The sequence below is a fragment of the Dermacentor albipictus genome, chromosome 4 (genome assembly GCF_038994185.2).
Source record: "Dermacentor albipictus isolate Rhodes 1998 colony chromosome 4, USDA_Dalb.pri_finalv2, whole genome shotgun sequence".
NCBI classification, from domain to species: domain Eukaryota; kingdom Metazoa; phylum Arthropoda; class Arachnida; order Ixodida; family Ixodidae; genus Dermacentor; species Dermacentor albipictus.
Genome location: NC_091824.1, coordinates 62,356,847 through 62,371,924, shown reverse-complemented (window position 1 = coordinate 62,371,924; position 15,078 = coordinate 62,356,847). Strand labels below are relative to the sequence as shown.

General features: G+C 48.7%; 1 protein-coding gene across 1 annotated transcript in view; it reads left to right on the top strand.

The window, feature by feature from the left end:
• Nucleotides 1-3,221: 3,221 nt before the first annotated feature.
• Nucleotides 3,222-15,078, top strand: part of LOC135896415 (uncharacterized) — a 203,325-nt gene continuing 191,468 nt past the window's right edge. The window contains exon 1 of the mRNA XM_065424789.2: nucleotides 3,222-3,684. The gene's annotated coding sequence lies outside the window, so the exon portion shown is untranslated. The remainder of the gene's footprint in view (nucleotides 3,685-15,078) is intronic.

The following is a 15,078-nucleotide window of genomic DNA, read 5'->3' as shown; positions in this document are numbered from 1 at the left end:
TATCGACAATATAAACTGCAGTAATTGTTCCCACACGCATTAACTTAGGCAGTATTTCATCGCTCTCACAAAGCTGGCATGATGAAGAGCACCGGTAGCGGATAGGGAACGCTTCGTGTTCGCTCTCGCACCAAGGCTTCTCCGAAACTTCATATTATGGGACCTAGGGGCGTGGTACGACAGTGCAATTGAAGCCACTAGCGATCCTGGCTCGCCCAGTGTTTGCATCCGCCGCAAATTATCTGCAAGATAGGGCGTGCGGGTCGCGTTTGCATTTAACCGCGGCATACAAATACATGCCGCGCTAGAGGAGGAGACGAGCGCTCGCCTGCCGCCTCCCTCAGTATGTACCGCGCGCTCCAACCCTCTACCTTCTCGAGAACGCACTTGATCACCTGACCTCCATGATTGGGAACACAGCAAGGCAGCGCTCACCAAGCCATTATCCTTCTCGGCTTACCATTGAACACTGTCCATCGCACCCACATCATACGGTGCGCGGAGCGCGACATTATCGTACTCGGATTTTGTACGAAACTTCACGGCGGTGGCGATGACGATGACGGCGACGGCGGAAATTCGCACAAAGGCCATATAATTGCTATTGCTGTAAGAGGTCGTGCTTGCTCCGAGTTCACCCCGCCTGCTTTTATGATCTGTAAAGCGTGCTTTGCGCATGGCTTTGCTGCTAGAGGAAGAAGCCAACTAAGTTCGGCGAGGCGCGCACCCCCCCCCCCTCCTTTCCACACAGACACACACACACACGCGCGCACACACACACACACGCACACACACACACACACGCGCACACACACGCGCACGCACACACACAAACGCACAAACCACGCGCGCGCGAGCGCCAATAAAGCAGTCTCGATTACTTAAGAAAAAAGTGCCAGAGCTAAAAAATAACGCTGGATAAACTACAATTAACCGATACACTTTTCTTATAGGAGAATACAAGATAGACGACTTGCAATATTGGCTTGCCTCCGTGGTATGAAAGGCCGCTGCTTGGCAAGAAATGTTGGAATGAACACAATAAATGCCACCCTCGTTCAATAATCGCAGAGAGCGCTGAACTGCGTCCTTTGGGACCTTGTCTCTCAGTACCCAATCTTACTTACAGGTGTAGAGGACCAGTTTAAAAGATGCGCCGCGATCTTTAATTTGTTCCCTCCACAAGACAAAGAGGTTGCGAAACATGCGACGCGGCGCACATCGCGTAATTAATTGCAGCCTGTTAGGGAACACCCGACCACTTTCCCTTATCGAGGTTGGTAGGAACATAGCTCGCAAAAAAAATGAAATACAAGTCCCACTCTCATGTCAGTAAAACAAAATTGCAGCCATTGTACGCGTCTACGCGGCTCGACTAACGTACAGTGTTCGTTAGATTTGGGATACCCTGCGAGTCGGATTCCCTTAATCGCTTTTTTTTTTGTTTTAAAACACTGTATCACTTACAAGTATTGGTTTCACTCGCTGATGCGGTGTCGCGGCCGAGGTCAATTACCGGCTATTGCAAACAGAACCTTCATTTTATTGGACTTTTGATACGCCCTCGCAATGCTTTACTTCTGTCTGTCGTCTACAGCCGAATATTTGCTTGCATCGCAAAATAAAATTGCAAATCCCAAATCGAGCTAGCACTGTGTCCTGGGACCCTGGACACTCGTCTATCGCACTGCTCGGAGGCGGGAACGAATCCAAACCAAGGAGTTCAAAGCAAAGCAAACGTGTAAGAAGAAAAGAAAAAAAAAACATTCTTGCCGCGATTTTCTTTCCAGCATGAAGCCAGTGAAACACTGGTAGACTTCACCAACTTACACACACGCGCGCGCGCACACATGCATGTGGGCATCTGCTCTATCCGCCACTTTACCCGGGCCGAAAATAATAACAGTGAAACTCGATAAATCTCCACCGGCGCCCACCTCCCTTTCCCGGTCCTGTTCGCTTATCGCCCAAACAGCGTGGCTGGGGCGAATCCGCGCGAAACGCGCAGCGAAGCTGACTTCCGTATGTTCACCAGCTTTCTTGCCGACACTCACCGCTTTCTTGCACGAAAACCTCGCAACCCTCCTTGTCTAGCTCTCAGTTTCTTTTTTTTGTCCTTTTTCTCAGGTAAACAAGCAGGGAGCACACATCAGAAGGTTAAAAATTCAATCTTTAAAACAAAATATTGAGAGTTGACAGTGGGAGAGGTAGGGCGAGCGCAATCCAGCAGAACGCGAGAGTATCAGAGAAAAAAAAATAAATAGGAGTGAAAAGCAAGAGAGGGGGTGCCTGCGTAGGTAGGGCTACACACGTACATTTGCGGAGTCGCCGCCGCGTCTGTGGGCGCGTTAAAGAAATGAGCCAGAGAGGATAGGAAAAAAAAAAGCCGATAAAGCTGTAGAATACAGAAAGTGCACCGCGTTGGAGAGTTCTCTCGCTCAAAGCACGACGCTTGGCTTCGGCCTATAAACCGTTTATCACGGCCTGCGCGTACAGTGCCGCAGATAAGCGACACACGCACGCACACCCAGCCAACGGAGAAGAAGCCCCGGCGTCCTTCCAGCCGCTTGCTCCCTTTATGATTCTTTCTTTTCTTTTTCTTTTCCTCGCTCTCTTTCCGGCTCACCTGACGAGGTAAGTACTGCGCAAAGAAAATTTGAAGGCCTGCGCAGGAAAAGCGAATGCGGCGATACCGAAGAGAGTAAAAGACCAGCGACGGAGACCGAGCCGATACAGGTACTGGCACCGATCCTGACGCGCCGCACCGCGCCGCGCTGCCTGCCGTCTTCTGTTTCGTGGCGTCCGGTGAACGCGCGCGTCTCGGCAAGAGAGAGAGAGAGGTTGAGAAGGGGGGAGGGGTGGGTGCGGGGGTTCGGGGAGGCGTCTAGCAGCACGCACAGGCACCGCGATCACGGACCGCGGCGATTCGCGAGCCTGACACCAGGGCGGCGGTGCGGCCAGCACAGTGTGTCCCGAAGAGAGGGGAGGCGGGGGGGGGGGGAGGTTAGGAAGAGTAGGCGAGAAGGATGCGCGCACCGCAGAGTCCGCGGACGCGATCGGCAGCGCCGGCGCCAACTCGGGGTGCGCACGGATAGGGGAGGGCGAAGCCCAGAATGAGAGAGGAGGAGAGCGGGACGCGTGGTAGTAGTCGGGCCCGCTACTCGTGTACCAGCGAGTGGAGGGCGCTACACTGTCGCCAGCGCTCCTGGAGCGAGGAGAGCTCGAGCGTCGCGCTCTTCGGCGCGCTTGTTGTAGGAGAGCGCGCGGCGGTTTCAGTTCGCTATCTCGAGGCCCGGACTTCGCGAGACACGAGCCGCGGTTTCGCCGTGCTCGCCGTGCGCCGAACGACGGAGGCGGGCTTTTGAAACGAGCCACGCTGGAGGGAACGCGACACGGTGTCTTCTCTCTTGTCTTGCGACCAGCGAAGTCGAGGCCTCCAGGTGTCTGTGCTGAAGGTTCGAAGAGGATCGCCGAGGCACGACTGTGCGCGTCTTTCCTTCGATTCTGTGGGGGCAGGAAATAAAAAGAGCTGCTCCATCCGACTAGTGCCGCAGTGACGGTGTGCTGTCAATTTCCCCTCCGTCTCCGGTGAACATTGTGTTGTACTGTTTGAGGAACTTCTGGTCCCCGGAGCGGTGCTCGGCGCCTGGTCCATCGCCGGGAAGCTCTTCTACTTTTGAAGAGGTTGGTCCCGCACTGTTTCTTTGCATGATGCTTTAGCAGGGGCTAAACACATCCTTCGGTAGATTTCGATTAAATGGTTGCGCGCACGTTTGCGATGGAGATCTTTAGCAAATTTAACATTCGTTGTCACGCGCCGGCTCCCAAATTGTTGGGAAGTCATGAACGACATTAAGCACTGCGTTCAGAAGTCACTCGTAGCCCTGCAGCAACGAATACTTTTCGGAACTCCACATTCGCTATAGTTCACACTGCACAACGGAACTATTATTTACCATTTCGGCAGTTGTCCACCCAAGGAATTTCGTCACGTGCACTACCCGTGTCCCACTAAGACAATAGTAACTTCGAACATTTTGTTCTTGTGTGGCGTTTAAATAATCACAAGACTATGCACACTATCTGTCAAGAAATTTTAGCGCAGTTACGCAGCGTTAGTATTGCCAGACGAAATTTCCAGCGCAGCTGTGAGCAGTCCGTTAGGAAACGCTGGTCTTCTTCACTTAACCAAAAGGAGAAAACAAGTTGGGTGATTTTCATTGGCTTAGCGACCAATGAACAAAAATGAAATACCACGCTAATGCTGGAAAACATTTTGTCTAATTTCATGAAGTTAAAAGAAAACTGAATATCTTACGTCAAGATATATCACAAATATAATCTATCTAATGCAGTTCCGAAGCGGCCTTTCATATACGGGACGTTCCTTTTTTCTGCTTTGCGAGCTTCCTAATACAAATAATCGCACGCGACAATCATAGGAAAAAAATTATTAATAACGAGAAAGGTATTATACAGTAAAATATACACATTTTTCCATAGTTATAATCAATGCGTATAACAATGCGTATCTGCGCATAGTCGGACTATGCCAGAACGCAAGCTTCCGTCACCTCACTGTTTTAGAAAGCCGCATACCACAATCGACGGAGCTTTAAGTTATGTTTGCTGGAGGAAAATGTAGAGGCACAGTAGCGTACCCAAAATAAGAACTATGGGCATAGGCCCATTTGCTTTATTACAATGCAGCTTGCCTTTACTGAGAAGCAACGTTATGGCATCGTTCTGCTCTGCCGTGTAGTAGCAGGCATATTAGGAGAGATGGGTGTTTTGCGTTCGCTATATCGCAACACTTTCAGCTGAGAAGTAAATCGTGACACTTCAGCCATATGCGTGCTGGAGGATCTGGATATCTAGTATGGGGAAGACGAAACACTGGCCGATAGTGTTGAATGTTTTAAATTATTTTCTCTGAAGTGCTATAACTATCTACTGGTAGCCATGAAACGCACAGTGACACTAATCACCGCTAAAAAATAAATACAAATGAAAACATAGCCACGACACGAATCCAATTTCAACAAAGCTTGCGTAGAAAGCCACAAGGGTGTTCTAAGGAAAAGAATACAATTATACACATTCATGATTCCACTATAATTGCAGCGGCGACTCAGCGGCCAGAAATGTGCCGAACCGATATATTAAAGCCAAACATGTTTTTTTATCGTTCTCATAGCTCTAAACTACGTTGCAACAAACCGAGAATCCCGCAGTGGCTGTATCAGTGGCGTCGTCCAACTTACATGCATATAATGGCTGTCTCCTATGCATACTACAGTTATGTCACCCTACGATTGCGTGAATAGCATTTGCCACATCGGGCATGTTATCCAAGTTCACGTCCCCAAATTTCGAGCCTCCAGAACGCCAGCGAACTAAACGCCATTAATGAATGCAGTTCCCCCGGCTTTTTCACAAGAATACAATTTATCTGGCAAAACGTCACTGAATTCGTAGACTACCGTAAACATATTCGGAGTGGCAGACACCTCTAACCAATTAATAACTCAGCTTTCCTGCTATAAAGGCACTACTCAATTTATTTAATACTCTGTCGTAATTACCGGGTGGGTCATATGATACATGCCCTGCGGAGCAGATAAAGATGGTGTTCTGTAGGTGCTGAACAGCCTGTAGGTGCTGACATTTCTTTCCTCCTGCTTTGTAGGGGCTGAAATATGCACCATGTCTTCAGAGTGACGTATGGCGTCCGTGAATTTATACGAATTTGGAAAACAAAAAAAAGCAGGTAAAAGAAAGAACGCATGTCATGACGGCGAGAACATTAAGGGTTGGTAGCCTATTAGGCTAACTGCGGGCTAGACACATCAGCTTTGAGGAACTAATGTTCCCAAGCAAATACGTCGGCTAACACATGGCCTGTTTCCCTCTTGCGCTATTTTTACTAAGGTCGCAGGTTCCTGCTAATCAAGTGGCAACTAGAAAAGGCACTTACTCGAAAAGCCTACGTTAGTTAAGGTATCATCAAGACATACGCCCAAGATATACTTGCCAGCGAGCGTAGGTGGCCTAAAATTTACCAGTGGCAATACAGAATATGCCCCTGCCCATTAAGATACCACGTTCAGCATTATCATCGCGCAACATGCTTGCAGTATAAATATTTGTCGCTTCTCCGGTGGTGAGCGCACAGGAACCTAAGTGCTTGCAAAACTAAATAGAATCATAACAGGTTTGAGATTGTTTAAAATAACTGAATTCGTCGGTTCAACGTGCCAAAACCAGGATTTGATTCTTAGGCACGTCGTAGTGGCGGACCAGATTATTTTCCCCTCCTGGTGTCCTTTATCATACAGCTAAATCTAAGCAAACAAACACTGTAGTATTTCGCTTCCATTGAAATGCGGCCGCCCCGGCCGAGATCGCTACCATGACCTGAAGCTCAGCACCGCAAAGCCATAGCCAACACGAGTCATTCATAACCCCTATTTTCTGGCATAGGTTGTCGGAGATGTCATGTTGCCTTGCGGAAAACTAATTGTGGGTAGCGAATCGGAAAGTCTTTGCACCTATTTTTTATTAGTCAAAATAAGGTACATGCAGACAATTACAAATATACGTACTATTCTACGTACCTTACGCTATTTTTCCACATAGTCCCCACATTGGTTCAGACCCTCCCCATTTCTCCTGTCCCATCACAGCACTAAATTTGAGATGCTGTTTTAGTCAGTCAGCAATGCTCGCGGCTTCCCCGAACGCTCATTGCCACGCAAGTCTTCACGGCCTTTCGCTAACTCACAACACCGCCAATTGACACTTCTCAAAGCGAGACACCCTTCCCCCATACGTGGGCTGCATTTCTCTGTGGATTTCGATAGGCGCTCGTCCCCCCCCCCCCCCCTTACTCTCCGTAGAAAACGAATCAGACTTCGTCGCTTGTACGCCGTGGTCGCGTGAAGCATAACAGCCATCTTCAAAGAACTAGCAGCAGCGCCGTGCCACGGAGCTACCGGCAGATAAGACCGTGCCGGTCCGAGGGAGGTCCACCGCTGGGAAGGGATATGCGGACTTCGCATTAACAGTCGCAATTTGGCTAAACATAAATATGGGCGAAGTCTTTTTGATTCACTGTCGCATTATGAATGCGTACATTGCGGACTCTAGTAGTGACCTCGCTAAGAAAACGACAGTCTCACGGAATTCGGCGGCAAAAAGTTAAAAACAAGTCATGCGCGCTCACGATATTTAAACAAAGCGCGTTAAGATGGTGCCTACCAGATGGCGACAAGAGGTCGCGGGATCGAATCCCGGCCACGGCGGCCGCATTTCGATGGGGGCGAAATGCGAAAACACCCGTGTACTTAGATTTAGGTGCACGTTAAAGAACCCCAGGTGGTCTAAATTTCCGGAGTCCCCCACTACGGCGTGCCTCATAATCAGAAAGTGGTTTTGGCACGTAAAACCCCATATATTATTATTATTATTACCAGATGGCGACGGCTGTTGTGCTGTGTGCGGGCTGTGCTACTGTGCTCTATGAGATACGACAACGTCCTTTCTTGCTATTTTTTTTTTCGAAACTGAGAATAGAAGAACACAGGCAATTTAAATGTGGTTTGGAAGCGCTAAACAGAGAACAAGAGATCAGGATGTCATACGCAGTGTAAACATTGACAGTCGAAAATGAAATTCGCACACATACACAAACTCGCATGGACTGTCGAAAGATATTCCCAATGGAATATTGCTCACGCAGACAAATAAAAGACGAATAAAAAAACGAAAAAAAACGATGAGAACAAGTACAGTACAAGCTGTACCACACTGGCATCGTCGTACAGTGCGGTGTGGTTTTTTTACAGGGAACTTTCATCAAGTGCGCAATACGCTGCATATCATAGGTCAGTGATGCACATAGTGTAAATATATAAAACTTTGCCGCTGTATTTGGACAACTTCACCCAAATTCACCTTGCTCAGCTGTGCTACTTTCGATCGCCATAGGCTCACGACATGGACGACTGAGGAGAGCCGTTTTGATTAAGCCACTGAATAACTGGATGGTGCGTTTATGGTATAACGCTTCTCCCTTCCGGGTATGAGAGCGCTAACTAAAGAAAAACTAATCAATGAATGCATGCGGGTAGAACTGGGAAATGAAATGTAAACAAATCCAGAGCGTCTGTTTCACCGTTGTTGAATGTTTTAATTTATTCTTGCATTACCACTATGGTATTGCTGAGTACGCCCGGTCTTCACGCTGTAAAGGCCGCCAATAAACTAATACACGAAAGGCAACCAAAAAAATCAAAATTAACTCGGTGCTTCACCGATTTCTGAGCTGCGCCAAATCAGCACATTTAGTTAAAGCATGGTTTTGCAGGTTTCAATGCCGACGTGCACTAAAGCCGATTTACCAGATAGCCCGAGGTGTTAGAAAATTCTGGACTGAGAGTATTGCTTTGATGATGTGACCATTTTAAAGCGACCGGATTAAATGGCTTAAAGTTTTAAGCCACCGTACTAATACAATGATGACTCAGTGATATAAGTTCTCTTACTTTGGTGCCTAAGCCAATATTTTATATTTCTTCACACTTCATTTCGGTGCTAATATGTGGAACGGTGTAAAAGTAATCGAAAACTTCACGCAAAGTCAACTCCCGCTTTCATGAAACAAGGGCAGCCATGATGGAAACGAAAAACAGTGTTCCGCGAATAAAAGAAAATGATTACTGAGTATGCGTCAAAAGGCATTTTAAATGAATTGGCTTCCCAGCGCCGCCGCCTCATTTGAATGCACAAAACTACGAACAGTCATTGCGAAAAATAGCCATTATAGCTGTAACGCTGTGTCTACCTTGTTTGTTGCTGAATATGTTAGACCAATTTGTTCATTGTCTATAGGACCTTAGAGGCCACCTCAATCCAGTTGTTCTCTAAAGTGTTGCTATCAACGAAAAACCACAGCTCAAAAGGAGCAAGCACATTTATCACAAAAAATACGAAAAAAGATATCAAACACGTCAGTCTCCGTTTCTAAGACACTGGTGGGATCAGAAGTGCAAAAAAACGATTCAGTTGAAGACTGAACTAGGCTAGCAAGCTCTATTCTAGCAGCCAGCTGCCGACCGGTGGGATTTCCAATGACGCCGCTGAGCTTCTCCTTGAAAGCATCCCAGCTAGAGATCGCGTGTGTGCGGAACCAGACACGAAGAGTTCCGCCCAAGTAGAAGAGGACATTCGCTAGCATAATGGTAGGGTCCCAGTGGTTGTTTCGGCTAACACGCTCATAGAGGGTGAGCCAGTCCTCAACGTTGGCATTATCTTTGCCGGAGAAAATGCCAGGATCGCGTAGATTGGTAACCGTAACGTAGGTTGTTGCCGGGATCGCAGGAGTAGAAGCAGACGAGGTGTTGTCACCGGGAGCCATGGGGGAAAGGAGGACGGTGCGGCCGCTGCGGAGCTCCGTGGCGAGGGCGGGCAACGGCACCCTCCACCAAAATGTTACACGAACGAAGGATTAAGAACTGGAGACTATTTACAAAGTATATTTACAAAAGATAACTGCAGCGCTGGCCAGTTCAGCCGACAGCTCTAGAGCCAGAGAGCGTTCGTCGTCTTCGTCGGGGCGCCCGTGTGTATCGTCCACAAGAAACACTCAAGATGCATGTATCAGTATGTTCAGAGCTTACATCCATAGGCGGGACTAAGTCTTTCGCGCCAAAAACCTAGCCGTTTAGTGTAACTTGACGATTATTATCGATTGTTACTTCTCTACAAAAAGTTACCAGGTGCTTATGGGTGCCGTGGCTCAATGTATTGCTTGCACCATACACGAACGGTGGACTTATGCGTCTGCTTAGAGTATTCATCAAGGCCACAGCAACGGTTTCATGTCCAACTCTATCAACATCATCATTATTATTATCATCATCATCCGTCTGTTACGATAGCACATCATGGTGGTCTTCGCGTGGCAATACGGATTCGTAGAGCAGGTGTGCTACACATCAGTGATATGGGGACGTACTCTGCGACGATCACTTCCGGCGACAGTTTGGCCCTGTGATACCATCTCCATCAGGCGCTCGCTGATTGCTTGGTTGAGCAAAATAGGATGAGCTCATTCGCTGGCTGAGCACAACGTCACATGAAGGCGATAGTATCGCCGAAGTGATCGTCGCAGAATACGTCCCATGTTTATTTTCAGTTTTAATTAGGTGTTGCCTGCACAGGAACTGCTCAAGGCAGAGAAGCAATATGGGAAGTACATTTTTTCGGCGAGAAAACACTCATTATCGCGCATTAGCGATGGCTAGTGAATTTATGTGGCACTGCAACTATCGTGCTGCTTAGTAAATTTTGCTTCTCATGCCTTCGCTAAGGAGATAGGCGTACTGCTTATTGCCTGATTTCCTCCTTCCAATTTAGGCTATACGCCTTCGTTTAAAATTCAATGCTTGAATGAATGCATGAATGAATTTAGATTCACTTGAAGCAGCACCGGGACGTCCTAAGTCTTAAGTGATGCATTGTTTTCTGTGGTAGACAAATCATTTCCGGCTTAGTAATGATGGCCACCAAGGTCGTCAGCCACTTGACATTGCAGTCAAGTTTAACCCACTCTAAATAATGCTTGTGGTTGTATGCTGAAGCAACACTTCTGTTGTTTCGAGGATTTCACTTCGTGGACCCGGCATTTAGCAGTGGTTTCGAAGACACATTCGGAAAATCATACTGAACGGCTAGCTACCTTTCGCAGTTTTTTAGGCAACGACAGCGTTTTTGTGGAGCGCAGCCGCTGTCACAAGAAACGAAGCCATTACTTACATGACAAAATGCAGACTCGCGGACGCTTGGTCGGCTTCTTGTTCCATACAAATTGCTGAATACCGTCGGAGAGATGCGAAATTCTGGTCTTGCCCTTTAGAGTTTTCTAGCTTCAGGAGCTCTACGAACATTACGTGGCACTACGAGGACCTTAGAAACGTTTATGTTCCGTTTAGTCGAATCTCTTTTTGAATAAAAATGTGCAGGAAAGCATAAAAAAGTCGCAGTTTCATCCAAAAGGTGAAGCTTCGATTGCGATATAGCAAGTTAGTAGACAGCTGTACGAAGTAAGGATAGTAGTTTTGTCGGCCATAGAAACTAGTAATCATTCGCTTAATAATTAAACTACCAACCATGGTGTCACTCACGCACAAGCAAACATGAACACATCTGGATCGATGACCGCGCACATTCGCTGTCTAAACGCTGGAGTGAGGAAGTGCGGTAGCAGCAGCGAGCGAATTGACCTTCGTGCTGCATCTCGCGGCAACGCAAACTAAGCGGCGAGAACACAAGGCACACCAAGCTATCAGCGCTCGGCGCGCTCTGTCTAAATCGGAGATCGCTTTCAACAAGATAGGGCGCGCGCGTCCGTCCCATACGCAGCCACCGCTGGAGTAGAACGCACCCCCCTCCCCCCCACCCACACACCTGTCCCTCCCCTTCGCCGGGTGGCTTGCGCACAATGCAAGACGACACGCTTCCTCATCGCTTTCCATCCTTTCGCACGCGCAGGATTGAGCCACCATCGTCGGCTCACGCTCGCACCCTTTCACTCGCACATGCCAGCAGATGGCGCGCGGTGACGATGTTATCACCCTTGAACTTTATCTGGAAGTTGACGGCGACACCGACGACAACGAAGAAGGCAGAAATGCGCCTGGAGTGTTAATATAATTACCATCCAAATAAAAAGGAATTTCGCTAAACTGAGGGTGCATGACTGGGCTAGCTGGTGATCTATACTTGTGCGTTAACAGCGCAGAGGGGAAACATGGAAAAGAACGGGACCGATAAATCGTCCAGCACTTGTCGTCGCCTGGTTCTCGTCCTAGTGTCGCCTTTGCACAAGTGACGCACAGCCTGATTCATGTTTATCATGCGCACGCACACACATACGCACACACAGAAAGAGAGAGAGAGAGATACATTTGTGAACTTGACTGTAGCAGGCTTTATCCGGCTCTACGAAAAGGTTTTCACCGCTGCGAAAGAAATCGTCCCGGGTCAGGAACGGAAGCGCCTCCCACAACTTTTCTGGAGCCACCGCTCTAACCTCCCAGCTGAGCCAACAAATTAAGTTTGAGGATTAGTTCAGTGGCAGACCAAAAAAAAACGACAAACCGAAACCCTTGGTACGAACGTAACTAACCCACGTTCAAACGTACATTCAATTGTTTGTTAAAGCGAGGCAAGCGCGTGCGCTCTCTACGCTTGCATGAAAGCCCGCTCCTCCACCGTCAGCTCCGCTGCTCAGCTTTTGACAGCATGAAGGCACACGGGGAGGGAACAGTGGAGAACACGCGCTTGCATGAGAAATCCGGGACGGAAACGCGAAGCAGTTCGCGACGAGGTGACGCCGGCGTCAAAGCGCGAAACTTGTATGTCCTCGCGACGCTCCCTGCACCGCGCCTCGGAGCCTTCGGGGCCGTCGCACCCCTTGTCGACGTCGTCATCGTCGCCGGCGTTCGCGCGGAATGTGTCAAATCAGCGTCCCGCGCCAGTTTGACACAACGTTCGCCTCCTTCCTGCACATCCTCGCTTATTATTATTTTCGCTGTGCCCTTTGGCCTCGCCGGCGTTGTCACCGTAATTTCTCTGCGTTCTCTGTGCTCGAAGCACCGAAGCCGCCACCACCTGCGCAGTAATGGACGCGAGGAGAAAAGCCGCGCCCCGAAGCGATGGCGATCTTTATTGGCTGCTTGACAGGTCGGGGCGGCGTGTGGGAATTTCTTGCTTTCTTTCCTTTTTTTCCCCACTTCCCCTACACGTTTCTGTCCTCGCTATATAGCCCGTATGCAGTCTACGCGAGGCTTGCATTCAGGCCAGCTTACTTGCATTCACGTCATTTTATACTTTCCTTTTTTCTTTGTTATGCAAGGGCAGGAAGCGACGAACGATAACAGGGAAGCGACAGCCACGCATATAACCCGCGGGGGATTCGTGTCTTGCTTTAGCAGCCAGCCCGCTCTCTCCCTTTTTTTCCCTAGCGTCGCCGTGCTAGCACATTGAATTATGACGTGACGGCTGCAGCGGGCGATCCTACCTGCTTTTCATATCGTTGCTTGTTTCTTTATTTGGGAGCGCTCCCCATTAACGGGCGACGTACAAAACGACGTGGGCGCACATCGGAACTGTCAGTGAACTTTCCTGATTTCGCGTCTTCCCACTGTGTGTGTTCGCGTGGGCGTGTGTTGCTCCTGTTAACCGACAGACGACTCTCGCCCGTCCGATGTTATTAACGTGCTCGCTTTTACAGCTGCTTACGTGACGACGTGTAGTTAACGCCGATTATGCGAGGGCGCGCATGCCAATCTCTAACTTTGCCGTTTATTTGAAGGAAGGGGAAATGTGCGAAACTATCATAGACGAAGCGAAACGTTCGTAATCGAGAGGCGAGGTATGTATCCCAAGTTTGCGCGAATTAAGATGCATCAAACTATATAAGTATCTTTTTTTTTTCGGGCTTTCAGTTGCTTCTCAAAATGGGTTCTATGTTAACTAAGTTGCATAATTCATAGAGTCTAAGGTTCTAAAGCAACGCTAGAACCGCGAGCCACGACGTATTGCAAGCTCTGGAATAAAATTGACCGCCAGGATTTCTTTAAGGAGCACGTAACTTTAACTACACGAATGTTTTTTTTTTTCTTTGCGCTAAGCCCTCGTCACAACGCGGCCACTGAAGTCCGGGATCCAAGCCGCAGCCTCGTTCTCAACGGCAGAACGCCACATCCACGGAGCCACTATAGCTGCTATTGTTGTGGTTAACTTGTGGTTAAGACTTGTCGTCGAAGCGACGAACGTTTCCTGTATACTCGACGCCTGTTTACGGCAAAATATGGTGTCACGTAAGCGCGGCGAATGTACTACGCCCACGCTGTTTGAACTTGGAAGGGCGACACGCTTTTTCTATATATCTTGCACGGAACTCTCGATATATATATATATATATATATATATATATATATATATATATATATATATATATATATATATATATATATATATATATATATGCAGTCCGTTATTGCTTCTTGCTAGAGCGCAAGGAGATTTGTTAGGTTTCGAGTAAATATAATTTCTGGAAGCTCCGTTCATGCGTGGGGGCCCGTCATCTCCGATTTCGTTTTTTTTTTCCTAAGTACGCTGGCAAAGCCGTTTTCATACTCCGATTGACTGTCAATTGCGCTTGGTTGCTTGTCCAGTATAGACCGACAGCCAGTGCTCTGAATAGCGCTCACTTTGCTTCGCTCGTATGTCTTTTGCTGAACAAAATCAGCGCCCGGCCTTTCCGACGACGATGCTCGGCTTGGTTTAGCACGTCGCCTAATCAACGCTTCCGCTGCGCCTTTTGAACAAGTTTATTGTTTTGTTTTTTTTCGGATGCGCACTTTTTCAACGGCCGCGCGGTTGTGAGCGTGGGCGTCAGCGGCACGGCAGGCGCCAAGTGGATTCGCGCTCCATAAACACCACCGTTTATGCTCATTATTATTAGTTTTCTTGCTCTGGATCGAGACGGCGGTGGGCTTCAGCTGACGCTCCGCGGACACTCAAACGGAAGGCAGGCAGAGGTGAGTCCTATTCGATGCGTTCGGGAAGGACGCTGAATGAAAACTCGCCGAGCCGGATCGCTGGGCAAAGGCGCTCGCGCGTCGAACTGCCGCAGCGTGCGCGAGCTATCATTCTCGAATTTAAATTAGTGGCTTAGAAACGGAGCTCGGACCGCAGGTCGGCTGAACGGGAGCGCGCTGTACCGGCTAGCCCAGCGCGTGCTTCGCCCATTCGCAGCCCGATAATCCTCGACCGGGTTGGGGGGGGGGGGGGGGGGTGCCAGCGCGCGCGTCCGTCCAACCGGGGCTTGCAAGTTTTCGAGGAAACTTCCCCGCCACGGAAAGCCGGGCTCCGTCGTCCCTCTCATTAGGGGATCTGCAAACGTCCGGCCGAATTCCAGATCAAGCGAGCCGAGAAGAAAGTCGGCGAATTTACGAGGGATTACCGGATCTAAAACGCAAGCGCTTTAAAGCCGCCAGCTCTAGGAGT